Source organism: Furipterus horrens, unplaced genomic scaffold (assembly GCF_987537825.1).
Source record: "Furipterus horrens unplaced genomic scaffold, mFurHor1.1.pri manual_scaffold_3, whole genome shotgun sequence".
Lineage (NCBI taxonomy): Eukaryota > Metazoa > Chordata > Mammalia > Chiroptera > Furipteridae > Furipterus > Furipterus horrens.
In genome coordinates this window covers 148,934,464-148,956,053 of record NW_028327173.1, presented here as the reverse complement: position 1 = coordinate 148,956,053, position 21,590 = coordinate 148,934,464, and the positions used below count along the sequence as shown (strand labels likewise).

General features: G+C 40.0%; 1 protein-coding gene across 1 annotated transcript in view; it reads right to left on the bottom strand.

Annotated features, from left to right (window-relative positions):
- CAPN3 (calpain 3) overlaps positions 1 to 21,590 on the bottom strand; it is a 47,727-nt gene that overhangs the window by 25,215 nt on the left and 922 nt on the right. The gene's annotated exons all lie outside the window — the stretch shown is intronic.

Genomic DNA, 21,590 nt, shown 5'->3' with positions numbered 1-21,590 from the left:
ATAAAGTTGGGAGGGAGATCTGAGGAGCAAGGGGTCCGAGCCCCACACCAGGCCCCACAGTCCAAGGTTCCAGTGCCAGGAAGATAAATTTCCATAAGTTCTGACTGTAAAAACCAGTGGGGATTGAGGCTATAGAAAACAGAAACTTCTGGAATCCTAGGCAGTTCCTCTTAAAGAACCCATGCACAGACTTACTTGGACTTACTCTCTGTGAGCTCCAGAATGGGGGCAGCAGATTGGAGGGCATCAGAGACATACAGGGAAGAGATGAGTTGTTTGGCATTGGGGTGAGATCTGGGGCAGCTTTCTCTCAACATGGGTGTTGGCAGAGGCCATTGTTCCTTTTCTGAGTCCTCCTTCAACAGAGCCACAGAGCCAGCAGGTGGGCACCATAGCTGAAACTCCATCAACCTGGCTCACACTGTTGGCCCCACTCTGGTGATTCCCTGAGGCCCTACCTCACCCAAATTTCAGGCCCACCCAATCTGTTTACGGTTGTTTTTACACAAGAATGTCTTGTCTTGGTCCCTGCTTCAGATTTTTCTAAATTTTCCCGAACAAGCAGCATCAGGATTCAGCAATTCCCATTCTTCTTGATAAATTGCCCCAGACCTTGCACCAGCAGCAACTGGCCTTGGTTTATAGCTTGGCCTTGCCTGAATACCTCCAAGTCCAGCACAAGTAGCAGCCATTTACTGATCGCTTTATAGCTTATGCTGTGTGACCTCTGACAGACACATATAGTGGCTGACCTTGGACTTGCCAACAGCAATCAAAGCTCAACTACTGTAGGAGGGTGTACACAGACCACATGGTGGGCACACCTTGAGTACCCAGCTTGGGTAATAGGAGGAGACTGTGCCATTGTGAAACCAGAAAATCTGGTGTCCATGCTGCCTGTCATCTACTAGACCCAATAAGCAGAGACAGGGATTGAAATTTTATGGGTGCTTTATTCAGATGACTGGTGATCTGAGAAGACAGCGGGTTTGTATGCTAACAGAGTTTCTTAAATTCCATTACAAATGGGCTCTTTTTATAAGGAGAAGAGTAGGTAAGGGGTTTGGAATTTAGGGAAAAAGTTTACCGGATAAAAGCTACAACATTCTTTCATCTGTGTCCTGGGTGGTGGTACTTGTGCCCTGAGCTGTGGTCTTTGTGTCCTGGGCAGTGGCCACCCTGGACGATAATGGCTCATATACCATCTTGATTGTTTGCAGTCCTCCTGAGGAACAAAGGTTGAACTGCTTTTGGTTACCTGGTGTCAAGGTGGGTCATACCTCCAGCTTCTGAAACAATAGCTTTTAATATTCATTGATTACTAAGCCTATTAGCTGTTACCTGAAACTAAAATTTTCCAACATTTGAGTCCACCATCAATTGGACCCTACAGGACACCTACTACATTAGTCCACTCTACCAAGCCTGGGAGATGTAATAGCGCTACTTAATATACAGAAACAAACAGAGGGAGGCTGCCAAAATGAGGAGAAAAAAGAAACATGGCCCATATGAAAGAAAAGAACAAAATTCTAGAAAAAGAACTAAACAAAATAGAGACAAGCAATCTACTAGATGCAGAGTTCAAAACACTGGTTACAAGGATGCTCAGTGAACTCAGTTATAACCTCAACAGCATAAAAACGATCCAGTCAAAAACAAAGGATACACTAATGGAAATAAAGAACAATTTACAGGGAATAAACAGTAGAATGGATGAAGCCAAGAATCAAATCAGCAATTTAGGATATAAAGAATCATAAAACAACCAATCAGAACAGCAAGAAGAAAAAAGAATTCAAAAAAATAGGGATAGTGTAAGGAGCCTCTGGGACAACTTCAGGTATAGCAACATTTGCATTATGGGGGTGCTAGAAGGAGAAGAGAGATAGCACAAGAAATTAGAAAGCTGCTTGAAAAAAATGACAAAATACTTCCCTAACTTGGTGAAGGGAGTAGACATACAAGTCTAGAAAGCACAGAGAGTCCCAAACAAGATGAATGCAAAGAGGCCCACTCCAAGACACATCATAATTAAAATGCCAAAGATTAAAGATAAAGAGAGAATCTTAAAAGCAGCAAGAGAAAAGCAGTTAGCCACCTACAGGGGAATTCCCAGAAGACTATCAGCTGATTTCTCAAAAGAAACTCTGCAAGCTATTGGCAAGAAATAGTCAAAATGATGAAAAGCAAGGACCTACAACCACGATTACACTACCCAGTAAAGATGCCATTTAGAACCAAAGGTCAGATAAAGAGCTTCCCGGACAAGAAAAAGCTAAAGGAGTTCATCACCACAAAACCAATATTATATAAAACATTAAAGGGTCTTCTTTAAGAAGAAGAAGAGGATAAAAATTATGAACAATAAAATGGCAATAAATACATATCTATCAAAAATCAAATAAAAAACAAAATAAACAAGCAAGCAGAACAGAAACAGAATCATAGATACAAAGAACATTTTGATGGTTGCCATTGGGAGGGGGGTAGGGGGATGGGAAAAACATGTGAAGGTATTGAGCAGTACAACTTGGTAGTTACAGAGTAGTCATGGGGATGTAAAGTACAGCATAAGGAATAGAGTAGCCAAAGAACTTATATGCATGACACATGGCCATGGGCAACAGTGTGGGGATTGCCTGAGAGAGTTGGAAGGTGGGTGGAGGGGGACAAAGGGGGAAAATTGGGACAACTGTAATAGCATAAACAATAAAATATAATAGAAAACAATCTTGTAGTAAATAGAATATCAGCATCCCCATCATGGTTTTTAACAACCACTAATAAAAATAAAACTCATTATTCTGAAAAAACTCTTTCTCTTAGGAAACAAGGAAGCTAATTAAGGTATAGTGAACCTATGCTATTGTTGCCTCCCTGGTGTTTTACATCTTTAAAATATATCACCCTTTCTCCTGGGATTATACCTCAATTTTTGACTGGGGAGCAACTGCAGTGTGAGCCCATGTAGTTCTAATGGGCTTTCTCCTTCTCCCAGCTCCAAATATATATATATATATATATAATAGGGACAATTAGAGTGAGAGTGATTGGTTCAGGAATGAGCACATGACCAAATCTGGGTCAATGAAATATGGGCCAAGACTTTTATTGTAACTATTGAGAAAAAAGTCCATCCTTCTGCTGGAGTTGCTAAGCTGGTCAGTCTGAAACTGCTGGTGACATCTTTGCCCCATTGTGAAGTCATTAATAGTCTACTTGAGAATAAAACTAACTCAGGAAACAGACAAGGGAGTCAGAGTCAGAGGAGGGAGGTAAAAGATAGATGGATAGATAGATAGATAGATAGATAGATAGATAGATAGATATTAGAAACTGTGTCCTGATGACATGGTTTGAGCACTGGATTCAGTGTCTAAACCCAACATCACCCTTAAACATTGAAGTTATATGAGTTTTTTGGGTTTAAGCTAGTTAGAGTTGGGCCTCTGCTACCTGCTGGCTGTTATAGGAATATATCAGGTCCTCTCTATGTGCCCCAATTGGGGATTCAACATGCAACCCAGGCGTGTGTCCTGGCTGGAAACTGAACCCATGAACTTTCTGTCCAAAGGACAACACTCCAACTGAGCCACACTGGCCAGGGCATCATTAAAATATGTTGAACATTTGACCTTAGATAAGTATTCTTATTAGTTTTAAATTATATTAATGTATATTGTCCTAACATATAATGTGCATTATGAAATAAAAACATACATTTGAAAGGATGGGCTATAATAGTTATATGTAGGGGACTTCTGGCCAAGAACTTTAAAAAATTAATGACAGTTACCAAACCACAGATTCATGAAGCTCAAAGACCATCAAGCAAGGTAAATACCAGTAAAACAAAACAAAACAGAACTACACTTAGGCATATCCTATTGAAACTAAAGATAATCAAAGACAAAGAAAAAATCTTAAAAGAAGCCAAGAGGGGCAGAAAACCTTTCCTATCAAGAAACAAAGATAGAATTGCAGCAGACTTGTCTTCAGAAACCATGCAAGCAAGGAAGACTGGATTGACATATTTAAATTGATAAAAGAAAAAGTCATCAACCTGGAACTCTATATGCAGAGTAATTATCATTCAAAACCAAAGGAGAAATAAACTCTAAGACAAATAAAATCAGTGGCAATTCATTGCCAGCAGGTTTGCTTTGCAAAAAGTGTTAAAAAAGTTCATCAGGGAGAAAGAAAATAGCATAGGTCAGAAACCTGAATCTACATAAAAGAAGAGCATCAGAGAAGGAAAACATTCAGGTAAAATGAAACATTGATTTTTCTTATTCTTAATCTAAACATAGCTTTGTTTAAAGTAATAATAATAACAGTGTGTTGAGTAATTATAGCATATGGAGAAATAAAATTAATGACAGTAATATAAGGGAAGGAAGGGTAGATGGGATTTTTCTATTTACGGTACTAGGCTACATATATAATGCTGTAGTGTTATTTGAAGGTAGAATTAGATTAGCTGTAAGTATATACTGGAAACTCTGACCATTAACATTTTTAAAAAAGTATAATTGATATACTTAAGAGTGGAGATAAAATGGAATTATATAGAATACTCAATTAAAACCAGAGGAGGAAAGAAAGAGAGCAAACAGAACAACTGCAGCAAATAGAAGGCAATTACAAACATGGCAGATATTAATCTGATTATATGATAATCACTTAAATGTTAATGGTCTAAGTACACCAATTAAAAGATAAATATTGTGAGAATAAATTTTTAGAAGCCCAACTATATGTTATCTATAAAAACTCTCTTTAAATATAAAGATTCAGACAGCTAGAGAGAGATATACCATGCTAATCACTATACCATCACTAATCAAAGAAAGCTGGAGTATTAATTTCAGACAAAGCAGACTTCATACAAGAAAAATTATCAGAGATAAAGAAATGCACTACATAATAAAAAAGGAGCCATTTCTCTAAGGAAACAACAATCCTAAATGTGGGGACACCTAACTGTTATTAGAGGACATGAGGCAAAAAGTGATATTTCTGAAAGGAGAAATGGATGAATCTAGTATTATAGTTGGAGACTTTAGCACCCCTCTTTCAGTAATTATAGATGAAGCAGGCAGGAAATCAGTAGGGATATAGTTGACCTGAACAGCCCTATCAATCAACATGATTAATTGACATATATAGAGTACTCCATTCAACAACAGCAGAATATACATCCTTCTCAAGGTCACATGGAAGAATAGACCACATTTTGGGCCATAAAACACACCTCAACAAATTTGAAGACTAGAAATAATACTGAGTGTGTTTTCAGACCACAGTGGAATGAAACTAGAAATCAATAAGATAACTGGAAAATTTCAAACTATTTAGAAATTAAACAACACACTTCTAAATGACACAGGGGTCAAAGAAGGAAGTTTCAAGAAATTCCTTTGTCTGTCAGCTGAGAAGGGCAATGCAATGACACCCCAGGAGTGATGAGCAAACCTAGGACTCTGATCTTGGTTTCTATTACTATTTACCATTAAGAGGTATCAGGGCTCCATGCGGAAATGGTTGATTCTAGGACTGTGGCAGGAAATACATAAAATGAACTGGGAGCACCTTTTAGTGTCAGAAAGTAAGAAAGTACTCAGAGAAAAGAAACCTAACTACAATAAGGATTTGTCAAAGGGACAGAAGTCAGCTGAAAGAACTCCCAATGGCTAAAGCTGAAACAATCAAAGCAAGAAAATGAAGTAATGTTTGATTGTAATACAAAATAAATATCCATGAATCCATATTGAAATAAATGATTGAATAAATAAATAAATGCAGAGAATAGATAAAGTTCCCATGCAGAATTCTCAATACTTTATGTAGATGAAGGGAGATAGAATATAACTCCCACTTCTTAAGTGCGGGCTTATGTGACATTCTTCCAAAGAGTACAACATGGAAAAGGAGAAAAATGTAACTTCACAGTAGAGAAAAATGACAAATACTACTTCAACCAGTTATCAAGGTCAACAGTGACATGTTGCTAGTCTATACAATAAGACAAGTCAACCGTCTATACAGTGTGATGAAAATGGCACTTCAGCCCTGTGGTCTTCCTCCCCCAAGCCCATCAGCCCAGCCTAATCTGGAGTAAACCAGCAGAAATATGCCAATTGAGGAATATTACACAAAATACCTGACCAGTACTCAAAATTGTCAAGGTCATCAAAAACAAGTAACGTCTGAGAAACTGTCACAACCAAGAGGAGGCTAAGGAGACCTAACTACTAAATATAATGTCATATCCTAGATAGAATCATGTATCAGAAAAAGGGTATTAGGTAAAAACTAAGGAAATCTGAATAAAATATGGACTTACTTCAGGTAAGAACAATGTATCAGTTTTGGTTAATTAATTGTAGCTAATGTACCAGAGTAATTTAAAATATTAATAACAGCGAAAAATGGATGCAATGTATATAGGAACTCTGTGCTAGCTTCACCAGTATTCTCTAAATCTACAACTGTCCTAAAATTGAAAGTTTATTTAAAACAAAACTGGTTCAAATATTCTTCCATGTACTCCAATGGATCAGCTTGCAGACCCACTGGGATGCACACACCCCACCTTGGAGCCCACTGGTTTAGACATTTCCTTGCCTGCTCTAAATGCAGGGAAGCTTGTTGGGGTTGTAAGTGCCTCCATGCAGGGAGAAGCCCTGGGCCTGTACATGCCCAAGTACTTTGATCCATTCAGCTGAAACAAATGGGCTCCTCAGTTGCACAGTAAGGTATTCTTGAGCAAATTGCTTCTCCCATAAGGAGTCTGGCTAGTCAACTTGGACTTTCTGTTTAAATAGCGGTGACACATCCCTAATGATCCAGCCTTTCGTGAAAGGTTAAAAAGGCCAGTCTCCAGCCTCCGGCAGCCTCCTGCAGCCTCCTATTTCTTAACCATTCACCATCTTGCACTGAACTCTCACTGAAACTGTGAGCCTTAGTATACTTAACCCTACTCTCCCACTCCCAGTATACCTGTTCTCAAGAAGAGATATGATAATCAATTACATTTACTATTTTCCTATAAATTTAAGTCAATGCATTAGCTCTCTTGAAAATATTTACAGTCTCAGGGACCTAAAAATATTATAATCATCTACAGTGAGGAATAGAAAATAACCTGTTTCAGGAGGAAGCAGGAAGGTATTCTGAGGGCACATGGGTAGGAGAACCTTGATAAGCCACTTGCTCAGAGTGGGGATTGATGGCCTCAGGCTCTGGACCACTTGTCCTCAGGAGCTGTCTCATGAAGACTCACTTCTCCCATCCCTATCTTTGGCCTTTTCCATGTGATGGCCTTCCTCTTGGTTTTCTGGCTCAGCTCATGGGAGCCCAGGGCCTGCACACTAGCTGGGAACACAGGTCTTCAAAGAGGCACTTCTGAGCCAGGCACTGCTGTTTGAGAATGACAAAATCCTGCACCTCAAACCTGAGGGGCTGCGTGACAGTGCCCTCTCCGTTTCTCCTGTCCCTTTCCCGGATCACATAGTCACAGAAGAATCCTGGCTGCATGTAGGGCATGGTGACTACTCAGGAAGTGGAGCTGGGCCTTTACCATGACCTCTGTCCCACTGCACCCTCACTCCGGGCCCAATCCTCTCGTGAATGCGTCAGAGCCTATATAGCTCCTCCACCCTCAGTGGTGGGATGCAGATGAACTCCGCCCAGAGAGAGGCCATGGTCAGAGTCAGCAGCTTTGGCTGGAGGCCCCTGAGCCCACGGTCAAGGGGCAACACCATGCCGGTCAGAGACGGAGTCAGCGAGGGTAGTGAGGGAGCCAGGGATAGCCCAGGACCGGCCACAACAGCCTGTGGACCTTTAGGGTGTTTCCATCAGCCTTGCTGGTATTATTTCTTTAAAAAGCAGAAATATAATTACAGAGAGGCTTACCCTGCCTCGGCAAAAGGCATTCATGCCTTTGACACTGGTTGCCAGTGGGATATAGCGTGGGGCCTTCGAAACATGCTGTATACCCGAATTCTATACAGGCTGCTGAATGCATAGAAGGAATCTGCTCCAGCCATTGTCGGAGGTTAATGAAGCCTTCATTCTCCTGATGTCCCTGCCCTCTCCCCCCACAGGCCTTGACTGGCTGTGTAGGGACTCTAAGCTGTTAGAGGGACCCAGAGGGTAGGTGCCTCAACCTCAAATGAAAGTTCTTATTAGAGTGGGCCCTAGTGCCAGTGAACAGACATCCAAGGTTGCAAATTCAGGACCTGTGAGGCAGAGAATGTGATGGGTGGGGGAGGAGGATAGATGTGTCTCAGAATTACATTCACAAGAAAGCTCAGCTTTTTCAAAGTTTCACCAGGCAAAAATGGGCAACTCTGATGTGAGAGGAGGGAGCTGGTGCAGGTGGAGCCTCGGGTCTAGCAGCCTGCCCACTAGGAAGATGCAGTGTTCCTGTCCACTCATTGATTCCTGTTGGCTTTCATCCATTCTGTGCTTCTCAAAGTGTGGTCTTTGGACTACCAACATCAGAATCACCTGGGATGTCAGTTTAAAATGCAGATTCCCAGGGACCCTCCCAGACCTAAGGACTCAAATATTCTTGGTAGGAGTCTGGGACTTTGCAATTAAAATAAGCACACTAGGAGACTTATGTCTGCTATAGTCTGAAACCATGTCTTTAGCATCACGGTACTATAATAGCTCAAAATAATTTTTGAGGTCAGTTCTTTTAAGAAATCAATGCTATTTTTGTTCAGTTTATACATGAACAAATATTTTTAAAAAATATTTTATTTATTTATGTTTAGAGAGAGGGGAGAGGGAGAAAGAGAGGGACAGAAACATCAATTGGTTGCCTTTCGCACACCCCCAACTGGGGACCTGGCCTGCAACCCAGGCATGTGCCCTGACTGGGAATCCAGCTGGCAACCTTTCAGTTTGCAGGCTGGTGCTCAATCCGCTGAGCCATACCAGCCAGGGCTGAACAAAGTTTTTAAAAATAAAAAATACAGAAGTACATAGACTAGCAGTTTCTTGCCCTGCAAATCCCTCCCTTCAGAGACAGCCACTTTCGATTCTTTTAGCTCATTCTTCTGGTAGTTACTGCTTCATTTCTAAACACAATAATATGCTTATATTATTATTTTTTAATTTATTATTTTTAGAAAGTATCAATAGAGTTCCTATTTTGATGAATGAGATTTAGGCTTCTCACATTATACTGTGTCTACCATCTCCCCCACATAGTGATGTCATAACTTTTGGTAAAATTAAACTTCAGTATTTACTTTAGTATGATTAGGAAAATATCATTCACTTCTTAGCTAGGTGGTATCCTGTGATACATTTTCTTTCTGTATACATGTTTACTTTCTCTTATTCTTTATAATTCTCTTATATTTCTATGTATCTATCCATGCTTTTCCCCACCAATAGCTTTCCCCAAAACTTAAACTTATCAGATAACTTAGCATTTCTGTTGTTCCTACACCAAGGCCTTCCTTGTTGCCCTTTCTGGTTCTGGCACTGACTGTGCCCTTCACCTGGGTGGAATTTCATTTCTAGAATTCTAACTCTTGTTCGGTTTACTGATTGATTTTATTGGCGCACAACGGGCAGCTTCCTAAGAATGGGTGCATGGGAGATAAATCCCTAAGTCATTGCCTGTCTAACTCCATCTCTTTTCTAACTTTGAACTTGATTGAGAATTTGACTACGAATTTTAGGTTGAAAACCAATTTCCTTCAGAATTTTTAAGGCATTGTTTCATTGCTCCTAGTACCTGGTGTTGTTGATAAGTAGGGTACAATTTTGGTGAGCATTCCTTTGTCTGTGACCTGTTTTCCCTCTGAAAGCTTTGAGGGTTTTCTTCCCTCCTTCCTTCCCCTGACACAATTGGAAATGTGGCAATTCCAAAGTCACATTTATGTGCCTTGAAATTTAGTTTATTTTTAAATTCTTTGTGCTGAGCACTCAGTGACTCCTTTTAATATAGAAATTTACTCCTTGTTTCTGGGATATTCTTATATTATCTTTGACATTTTTCTCCCTTTCAGTTTTTTGGCACTCCTAAATATCAGATGTTAAACTTCCTCTAATTTTATTGTATTTTCTTATAGTTTTTGTTCTACATTCTAGATTTCTTTGATTTTATATTTTAATGCTGCTATCAAAATTTTAAATTTCAGTTATCAGTTTTCTAGCTTTTTGGTATGAAAATTTTCAAACTTACAAAACAGTTTAAAGAACAGACCCCCCATATAGCCTACATCTAGATTCAACAATTATTAACACTTTGCTATCTTTGTTTTACCTACCTATACATGTACATATAGATTTTATTTTTTTGCTAAACCATTTGAAAGAATGTTGTAGGTATCATCACACTTCACACCTAAATACTTTGGAGTTGACTTAGGATAGAGCAGTTCATTCCTAAGGACATGAACTCTCTCCAACTGACCATAATGTCATTTTCACTAAGAAAATTAACTATTGTTCTCTAATATTATCCAAGATCCAAAGCCATAGGCTAATTTTTTAATATGTTCCCCAAATGTCTTTTATAGCTGCTTTTATTTTTGAACCAGAATTCAATGAAGGTTTACACATTAAAATTTAGCAATTCAATAATTGGATTAGGTGATGTTGAAGTGAGAATTAGTAAACTGGAAGCTATATTAGAAGAAGTCACTTAGAATACCATACAGAGAATCAAGGAGATGAGAAATTTTTAAAAAGAAAAGAAAAAAGACTACAGAAAAACCATCATTAGGAACCACCAGAAATCGAGTTGAAGAGAATTCCTACAATTACGGAATTAAAGAAGAAACCACATCAAGACTGGTAGGAGAGGCGGACATGAAAACAAGCTGGTCCCACACCCACATGTGGCAGATAAAAATCGAGAGGGTGATCTCAGGAGCAAGAGGTCCCAGCTTCACACCAGACCCCCCAGCCCAGCGTTCCAGAGCCAGAAGATAAGTCAGCATAACTTCTGGCTGTGAAAACCAGTGGGAATTGAGACTGAGGAAGACAGAAACTTCTAGAGTCCTGGGCAGTCCCTCTTAAAGGGCCCACGCAAAGTCTTACTTTGGCTCACTCCCTCTGAGCTGCAGCACAGGGGCAGCAGATAGAAAAACACCAGAGACATATGGGGAAGAACTGAATTGTCCAGCATCAGGGCAAGTGCCAGGGTACAGCTTTCTCCCAGAGGCCATTGCTCCTTTTCTGAGCCCTCCTCCCCACAGAGCATGGCAGGTGGGCACCATATCTGAGACTCCATCAACTTGGCTAATACTCTTTAAAAAAAAAAAAAAGAAAAAAGAGGTTATGTGTGGGATAAATCAAGGTAGGTTCAGCATATATTGAAATAAAGTTCTAGGAGAAGATAATAGAAAATACAGGGAAGATTAATATTCTAAGAGATTTTCTACAATTGTTCAATGAGTTCAGTTCTCCGAACCAGGAATCCTAGTGAATCCTAAGCAGTAAGAATATGAAGCACCATATATTTAGAGATAACACAGTGATATTGCAGAATACCACAGGCAGAGAGAAGATCTTAAAAGCTATCAGAGAGAAAAGACATCCGGCCTATTAAGGGACAGCAGCTATTAAGAATGACCGCTGATTTCAATAACAGTGTAAAGCAGGAGACAGTACTGAGAATCAACCTAGGACTGTTTACTCAGGAAAACTATTTCAAGAATGGAAGCAAATTACATACAAATAAAAATTGAGAATGCTTACTACAAATAGACACCCACTAAAGGAATTTATAAACAATGTACTTTAGGAAAAAGTAAAATTATTCTAGAAGGAAAAGTTGAAAACTCCGGAAGAAACAGTAAGCAAAGAAATCGGTAAATGTGTAAATCTAAGCAAGTATTAACTGTGTAAAACATTATATTATTTTCTAATTTTTGAGGTTGAAAAATGAAGGTATAGCTAAAATTCTGAAAAACAATAGCATATTAGTTAGGAGAGGAGTACTGGGGTTAAAGTGCTATATGGTTTTGATATTATTTATAAGGAAAATAAAACTATTCACTAATTTTGTGCTTTATCAAGATAATAGGTATGCTAACAATTTAGGGCAACTACTAAACCAACAGAAATATTCAACAACTTCCAAACTAGTAGGAGGGAAAAAAGTGAGAGAAAATACTTTTAATAAAAATTTAAAAACAGAAATAAAGAGAAAACAAGGGACATTTAAAAAGCAATACAAACAGAAAGGTTATGGTAGATAATAGAAAAAATTCAAAATATATCAATGTAAATAGACTAAAATCTTCATTAAAAGACAAAAGTTTTCAGATTGCACTTTTCAAAAGACTAATGAATAGCTTATAATAAACACACCAAAGACATCATGACATAAAAATGTTGGAAGTAAAAGAATAAAAACTATATATCAAGCAAAAGTTTGCCCCCAAAGCATGTGTATCTACATTAATGTCCAACAAGACTGACTTCAGAGAATAAAAAAACTTTCTTAGAGATAAAAAAGGGTCACTACAAATTCCAAGAAAAATAAATATTACTACTGTATCAAAAAGAAAAATGATTTCAAATGACCCCATGGTTTTTGAAGAGGTTGCATCAATGAATAAAAATCTTCCCTTAAGAAAACACTGGCAAAAATCTACCACATATTTAAGGAAAATGTAGTTTCCATCTTACACAACCTATTTCATAGAATAGAAGGAACATTCCCCACTCATTTTATGAGATTAATGTAACCTTGATAACATAATGGGTCAGCACAAGAAAGTGAATGAATGAGCCAATCTCACTAACTATATATGCAAAAGCTTACATAAAAGATTCGCAAAGCAAAATTTAGTGATGTATAAAAATGATAATACATTCTAAGTTTGGTTTATTCTAAGAATGCAAGGGGGTTAACATTGGAAAACTCTATTACTGTAACTGTTTAAAGGAGGAAAATTACATAATTTTTTTTCAAGTAATGCAGAAAAAGTATTTGATAAAATTCAACAACCATTTATGATTCTAAAAGAAATTCTTAGCAAAGCAGGAATAGAAGGGGAACTTCTTAATGATAAGTTGTATCTACACATCAATCTACAGTAAAGCTATTCAACAGTGAAACATTAAGAATATTCCCTTTAAGTCTGGGAACCAGACAAAGACTTTTGTTGGCTCCTTTTTTATTAACATAATGCTGGAGGGTTTAACTAGTACAATAAGACTAGAATTAGGCTGATGAATACAGTTGTGCGTAATGTACTGGGAATATCATCTAACTATAGAAACACAGAGTCTACAGACCAATAACTTGGGACCTGCAATCAGATTATTAGAATTACTAAGAGTTTGTAATATGTGAGTCAAATGAATGTTTATGCTTGAGAAATCAAGTACAATTTTAAGAAAGATGCCATTTATCAAAATAAGAACAACAACAAAAGATGCCTAGAAATAAATCTGACAAAGGATATTCAAGACCTTTACAGTGAAAAAATTTCTTTAAACTTGATTGAAAGAAACATTAATAGAGACCTGATTAAATGGAAAGACATTCCTTCTTCATGTACAGGAAGATTCAATATTGTCAAGATGTGCCTTCTTCCATATTGATTCGATACAATCTCAGTGAAAATCCCCACAGGATTTTTTGTGGAACTCAACACTCTGATTCTAAAATTTAAGTGGAAAGGCAAAGAGTCATATGTAGCTAAAACAATATTGAAGAAGAAAAACAAGTTGGGAGGACTTGTTCTACTGGATGTCAAGATTTATCGGCACAAGGTGTGGCATTGGCACAAAAATAGAGAAATACAAATGGAACACACTAGAACGCAGAAACAGAACTGCACTTTGATAGACACTTGATTTATTTAAAAAGTGGCATTGCAAAATAGTGGATAAAGGATTGTCTTTTCTAATAAATTGTGCTAGGATATTTGAATATCCATATGAAAACTAACAAAATGTGGTCCCTATTTTATAGTACATGCAAAAGTTATTTCTAGATAGATTATAGACCCAAATATAAAGGCAGAAAAATAAAGTTTCTAAATAATAATAAAGAAGGATGACTTTGGTTTAAGAAAAATGTTGACAGGACACATAAAAGCATTAACCATAAAGGAAAAATAATAATAAATTAAGAATTAATTTAGAGCTTTTAATTAAGAATTTTTAAAATTAAAAATACCCTTAAGAGAGTGAAAGGTAAGCCACAAAATGGGAGCAAATATATATAGTACATTTAACTAAGAAGTGATTAGTATCAGATTATATAAAGAATACCTACAATTTAAGTTGAAAAAGACAAACAACTCAACAGAAAAATGAACCAAAGACATTAAAATGGACAGCAAGTTAACAAATGGTCAAGAAATACATAAATGCATAAAAATACGCTCTGACTTAATTATAATCAGGGAAATGCATCTTTTTGTACATTTCTTGGCTATTTCCGTTCCTGCCCAGCCCATCTGAGGTACTGTACTGCTGTTATTTCAGCACAGTCACCATCATGTCTAAACTCTTCCCCATCATGACCCTCAGGAGGAGCTGTTGTCTTTGGAACTTAATGAAAGGCAGTCCTAAAAGTTATTTATAGGACTCTCACTTTCACCAACACTTGTGCCCCCCCCCCCCGCCCCCTCTCTAGCCCCACGATGGCACTGTCATGATTCTTTGCTGAGTAGAAAGAGGGAAGGCTGGCTCTCTGTGGGCAACCTCTCCTCGTGGTTTAAGGAACTGTAGCCCTGGCCTGAGCATGACTGCCGCCAGCATCCTAGCCATGCCTGTCTCTGAGTCTCAATATAAGGCTGTTTGCAGATAATGAGTGACAACCACTCAGAGGGTTGCCATGGGAATTAGATCAAAGAGCGCTTGTTAAGCTCATTGTGCTTTAAAACTTGCTCTGCTTTCCTATCAGCAATGAAGTGTAAGCTATCTTTAGCAGGGAGTATATGGAACCCTGCACCTGGTCCTCATGTTTTATAGACCTTGACTCTAATCAGTCAATGTGACTCCTGAATTAGTGTATGTTATCTGTTACTGTCAAACGCCTGAATACAATAGACGATTTATGAATTTTAACCTTGTATCTCTCATATGTATCCTCCTCAATAAAAGACATGAGGGATGAAGGTTTGGCTGCTGGTCTCCACTAGAGAGGCAGTCACCTTCCTTCCCCCAGACATAACAAAGTACCCTGGGTAAAAGTTTGTTCTGCCGTGGTCACGAAGCCTCTGCTGGACCGAGCCTAGGGTGTGTGTGGCACCTCCACCATAGCTCTCAACTTGGAACCTCATTTTGCCTTTCAATTACTGTCATTACTATTTATTGACTCATTGTGCTAAGCATGTCATATACAGTATCTCATTTAATCCTTACAACAACTCCGTGAGAGCGGGAACTGTTATTTTGCTTTCACAGATGAGGAAACAGACCCAGGAATGGTTGGTAACTTGCCTGAGGTTACATTGTGGAGAGGTGGAGCTGGGATATGAATCAAGGTTGTCTGACTTTAAAGCCTCTCCTTTTCATCATTGTGTTACACTCCTGTCCTTCACTGCCTATGCTAAAAGTAATTGCTACCTTACCTTGAGCACCTACTAGGGCCTTATGGATGCTGGCTCAGAACACCCATAAGATTAGAATATCATTATCCCATCTAGAAGAGAAAAGTGAAACTTAGAAAGTTATGTGGCTTGCTAGTGGCAGAGCCAGGGTTCAGACCAAGTCTGTTTGGTTCTAAATCCAGCTGTCTTAACCACTCTGCAAAATGCCCCCAGTTCTTCCTTTGTGGCTAGCCCAGTAACCCCACCTCTCTCTAAACTGTCTGACAGAAGATGACACTCTAGAACAGATTATAAGCAGACGTCCTGCAAAGCCAGATTCACTGGAAAGATAAATAATATTCCTGAGAGAAGAAGCTCTACAGCGACTGGATCCTGTGCCCTAACAACAGAGGGCCCACTCACTGCTCACAGCCTAGCCTACATGTTTCTGTACTTCTGTTCCCCTCCTCTCATCTCACACTGGCATGGAGTAGCTTTTATTCTGTGCCAACCTAGGATTTCTCCTTGTCAGAATTGAGTAACAGAGGTCAAGTGAACCCTTGGCTGGGAAGATGCACAGGGTGTAATGTTAATTACAGAGGCCACAGGGCTCATGGGAGGTGTCATTAGAGCAAGAGACCTCTGACGTCACCACAGGTTGTCAGGAAGCTTCCAGTTTAAGAGTGCTGATGCAATGGCCAAGTACTGTGTCCTGGGAAGTCAGTGGTCACTTATCCTACCCATGTCACCCCTTCTAACTCCACTTCAGACTAAAACAAACCAGGCTCCTTGAATAAATGATTCATTCCAGGTCTGGGGCAAGAACTGTAAAAAATGAGCCAGGAACATTTTGTCACAGCCAGAAAACAAGGAAGCTATTCAAGATTAATGGGGTCATGTCAAATGATATTGACAGCCTCGGTTCCCACACCGTCCCCCCTCCCCCCATCTGCTTGCAGCTGCCTGGGAGTTTCCCATGATAGTGAGGTGCATCAACCGGAGCTCTGTTAGGCTTTGATCAGCCCTAGACTCACAGCTGTGAGATAACAACTAAATCCAATAGTTTCTTTTTTCTTCCCCCTGTAAAACAGCCCCCTCCTTCCCTAGGAACCCAGAGTCAGGCCATTTGTGGAACGACTTCTTCCCCGCTTGCTAATTCCCTCAAATAAACTTCTTTTCCTCCGCTCTCTGTGTCCTCATGGTTCTCTGAGCGACACCGTTCTTACAGATATAGGTAACTTACAGGCCTGGAGGGGAGGGGCTCCCACTCTTCAAGATTGGCCAATTTGAACATCAAAAAGAATCTTGACTGCAATGGATTAAAGTATGTTGCTTTGTTTCATACTGATCCCACTCTATTAATAGAGTATCATTTTGATTTGTGATATTTAAGAATACAGGGGACATAGGAAGTACAGTCGGTTCTCATTATTTATGGTAGTTATGTTCTATAAAGTTGCTGGGAACACTGAATTAGTGAATATTGAGCCATTGCTCCTAGGGAAATACAGGATTAGATTCCTGTGAGTCGTGCTGATCACACCATTTTCATCAGCTGATAAATACACAACCTTATTTTACGTGTACTTTTGTTCAAAGACACCTATTTAATATATATTATTTGTTTTTTAATATAGAACTGACAGCCAACAGCACGAGAACTCATGCCTGAACGAAGCTTATCTAACACCCATATTTTCTCCCAAAAGCACCTCACCGCCTCCCTGAACTCAAGAACACTAAATGGCACCTCAGTACTAGTCTCGGGGAACATTTTTAACAGAGAAATCACCAAAAAGAAGTGCAAAAATTTGAAAAATGGGACACTAAATAAACTGAAAAGGACTGAAGCAAGAAGGCAGAGTGTCACTACGCTTGACCTCAGTTGGGAACGTGCGTGTAGGGCGACTCAAACTTTTCACTGCCCTCCACGTGCCCACAAATGACCACAGGAGTACCATGGATATTGATAGTGAGGTTACAAATACACTTTGTGAGTAGGTAAATTCACAGTATCCATGAATAATGAGGATTGACTGACTGTATATGGATCATAGCACCGATCTCCCCAGCTTTGGAAAAATCATATCTATGAGATAAAGTTAGAGGAGTTTTATGACTCTGTGAGCTGAAGCAAGTAAAGAAAGAATGACATTATTCATGAATAGGGAGAATTACTATATAGAGGAAGTCAGCTGACTCTATTTCACTGTCTTCTGGTTCGGAGCTAGAGATAATGTGCTAAAATTGTGGCTGGAAGAGTTCTGGCTAAAAATAAGGGTGAATTTTCAGACTGTGAAAGGCACTAACTATAGGTTGGTTACTGAAGGGGATGGGGCATCTATTTCCCTTCAAATCCTTAACATCAGGAAAGATACCCATCTACCTGGAATAGCTGAAAGAAGCAGTTCCAAAATATTTTCAATCTTATGATTTATAAAGAGTTTTTAATGGCAGTTTTTATGTATGTGATAAACATCTGAAAGTTCTGAGGGTGATTATTTAAACTTGAAGGTTGGATGGAAATGGTATAGCAAGAGTCAGCTTCTCTTCAGCAGAATGCTTCCCAGGTGTTAGCTGGGGGCTTCCATCTCCTTGCAGGTCTCGCACCCCCACTTCATAGCGCCTTAGAGGGCAGAGCTTCCTTACTCCCCACAGAGTTCAGTGGGTTCCTGGAAGTTTGCTTCTTTATGTTCCCCTCTCTTTCTCCACCCCTGTGCTTTCCACACTTTGACTTCCGGGAGTGTTGGCTGAGTCCTGCCTGTAAAAATCAAGATACTAACTTCTGTCCTTTACCCAGAAATTACTTGTCTCGGGCATTTCACAAGTCCATCATCAGTAAAGATGTCTTTGTAGGTCAGGTCAAGGGGAGGGGTGACCCTGGGGTGTGTGGCCCCTGCCCCTGCTTTCCCCACCCCTTCTGTTTCTAGCTCTCCTCCTCTTGTGAGTGAATGGCAATGCTTTATCTGTTTTCTTTTCTGTAGAAAATCATGTCCAAGAGAGATATTAGTCTTTCTGTAATCTCAAATATCTTCCCAATTTTTCCTTAGGAGTTCTCTTCTTGAAGAGAGAAGTGGGAGAATCTGCCATGCTACGGGTTCACATTGGTTAAGCACATTTGGCTAACTAGGTGCATAAGATCAAAGGTAATTTTGTAGTAGTAACGAGACCTCACCTGAAGAATAAAGTGATTTTACCCCCTAGCATTACAGTCTTAGGACAAGGGAGAAGCTGGGTCTGCCTGGATAATGAGGACTCAGGAAGAGGCAGGACACCATGGCAGACAGCAGCAAAACCAGCAGGTATGGTTGGGTCCAAGCTGATAGGCAGCATGGGAGAAAGAAATGGTTTGGGAAGAGGAGCACGAAGGGAATAGCAGAACTGAGTTAGGTGGGCAAGGGGTCTTATTTGCCTTACTTTTCCATTGTAAGCCACCCCCCCAATTTTAATATCTGTGAAATTGTATTGAGTCTTATGTTAGAAAGCTTCCTTCAATTGCAGTTAGCTGGGTGGTGGTCATGACCTTTTTTGGACACCTTCTGATAAGATCAGGAAAGTACCAGCACCCAAATCTTCTAGACTTGGTAAAATACGGTTCATGACAAATTGCAGCTTAGGAAACTTACCTAAACTCTATCCTTAAAAAGAGTCTAATGCAAGAGATTTCCAGGTATGGGAACAACAGAGAATAAAGTCACCTGTCTGGAGTACAAAGGGGTTTCTGTCTGTCTGAGAGGTTTCCTTAGGTCCAGGTGTAGGAAGAGGGAACTTTTTGGCTCACGTGGTGCAGAAGAGTAGGGCCAAGAGTCAGGTTAGACCAATGGGGCAAAGCACAGCTGCATGCAGGTAGTAAAAGCAGGAAGAGCCTCTCATAGGACATAGTCTCCTTTTAGACTGCTCAAGCCTGGCAAAGGTCACTGCATCTATGAAGTACATGGAAAAATTATGTCTCCAAAAGTGCTTTCCATTTCAGAAAGTTCTGAAGTCATTTCGGCTTTTCAATTTCAATCAACTTGTGTGACTATAGATAAGTCATTTGCCCTTTTTGGACCTTAATCACCTCACCTGTATGTGAGGGGGCTGGACCACATCTCCAACATTCATTCCGACTCTCACTACCTCTAATTCTATATGCTAATTATGCTAATAAACCCAGTAGGCAGTGTTCCCCCAATCTTTTTTTTTATTTTATCCTCACCTGAGGACACATTCCCCTCCCCACCCCCATTGCTTTTAGAGAAAGAGAAAGGGAGAGAGAGAAACACCAATGTGGGAGAGAAGCATCAACTTGTTCTTCTATATGTGGCTGGACTGGGAATCATCCGTGCCCAGACCACCAAGGAACAGACCCACAACCCAGGCATGTGCCCCAACCAGGAATTGAACCTGTGACCTCTTGGTTACCAGACAACTCTCCAATCAACTGAGCCAAACAGGCCAAGGCAGTTCCCCCTGTCTTAACTCCAGGTGAAAGTGGCATTTTAACCAAGAGTGGGCTTTGCTAGCTGACAGTATAAGTTTTAGGACTGATCTAGGGCTTAGAGCATAACAGAACCTTAAAAAATTTTAGCTTTTACAGCTAAAATCCACCAATGATTTCACTAAAAACAGTATTTCTTAGCATTTTCTCTGCAGTACTATTAGAAAAGGCTTGCAGGAGCTCCCAGCCATGGAAGGCAAGGCAGTCCTTATCTTTTGGTGGTCGAGACCTTCAGGCGTGGGGTTTCCTTCACCAGCAGCAGCTGAGTATACCTACAGAGGGTGTGGCCCCTTGCTGGGTAAGAGGGTCCAAAGTTGAACAGAAATGATCTCCACTCTCAGAAGATGGACAATAGATATGAGAAAGCTTGAAGGAAGTGACACCTGAACAGTTTTGGATGGCAGATGAGGAGGAGCAAACGAGATGAAAGCAAGGGCGTTCTAGACCGAGGGACAGCATGAGCAAAGGCCTCCAGGTATGAGAAGAGCAGCTGAATGTGTCGGGGCCCAGGAGGAGAGGGTGAAGGTGATATGCACAAGTAGGAGGGGCCAGCGTGAGAAGGGCCTGTATCTCAGCTAAGGGGTTCAGACTTATCCTGAAGGTACGGGCAGAGGGTGGACCCGTGTCACTGAAGATATTTCAGCAGTGTGTGTGTGTGTGACATTTCCCAGTATGCTAGCAAAAGGGCAGTGACTGGATTAAAGAATAAAGTTCTTTCAAGTCCTCACTTCCAAACTGAGGGCCCTCGGACCGTCATGATCTTTCCACACAACTGTCTGGGAAGGACAGGAGCCCTGAGAAACACAGAAGGTGGTGAGAACCGGGTTGTTGGATGTTTTATTTCAGGTTAAAAAACAAAACAAAACATGGCTAATGAATAGCATTGGGCCTCAGCTTAACTCGATCAGACTAATCAATAGCTTTGGGCCTCAGGGTAAATGATCTCAGGAAGAGTTTGTCTCCCAGGACCAGGTGAGCTCTTCTTGCCTTATTGTCCCATGGTACCCTGAACACTGTCCTCTTCCCGTCACTCGTGTTCCATGCCCGTCTTCCCCTCAGGACTCTTGGCTCCAGGAGAGCAGAAACTTTTGTCTTTCTTATTCACTGCTGTCTACCCAGTTGCTTACCCCAGTGACTGGCTCTACTAAATGCTCAGTAAATATTTCTTAAATTAAGAACAAGAGTCATACTGAAGGCATGATCAGAGATGAGAGCCAGGGGAATATGATTTTCTTTCTAGTAGATCCCAGTAAATGAAACCCGGAGGCTGGAAGAGTTAGCTAACAGAGAAAGGGTTTAAATCTGTGCTGTCATGCTCTCACTGACAAAATACTTCACCCTGGAGTGCCTTTCTTTCCTCATTTGTGAGGTGAAGTATGTGGGCAAAACAATTGCTAGGGTTTCTCCTTCTAATCCTAACCTTTTATGCATGAAAAAGTAGTCTTTACCTGCCACTGTCTCCTCTCCAGGACTTCTGTGTTTCAGAAAGACATGGATACAGGCAAACTAAAGAAAAACATCATGACTGTACCCCAAGAAATGGAAGGAATCTTATCAAGATGCAAGATATTTCAACAGAG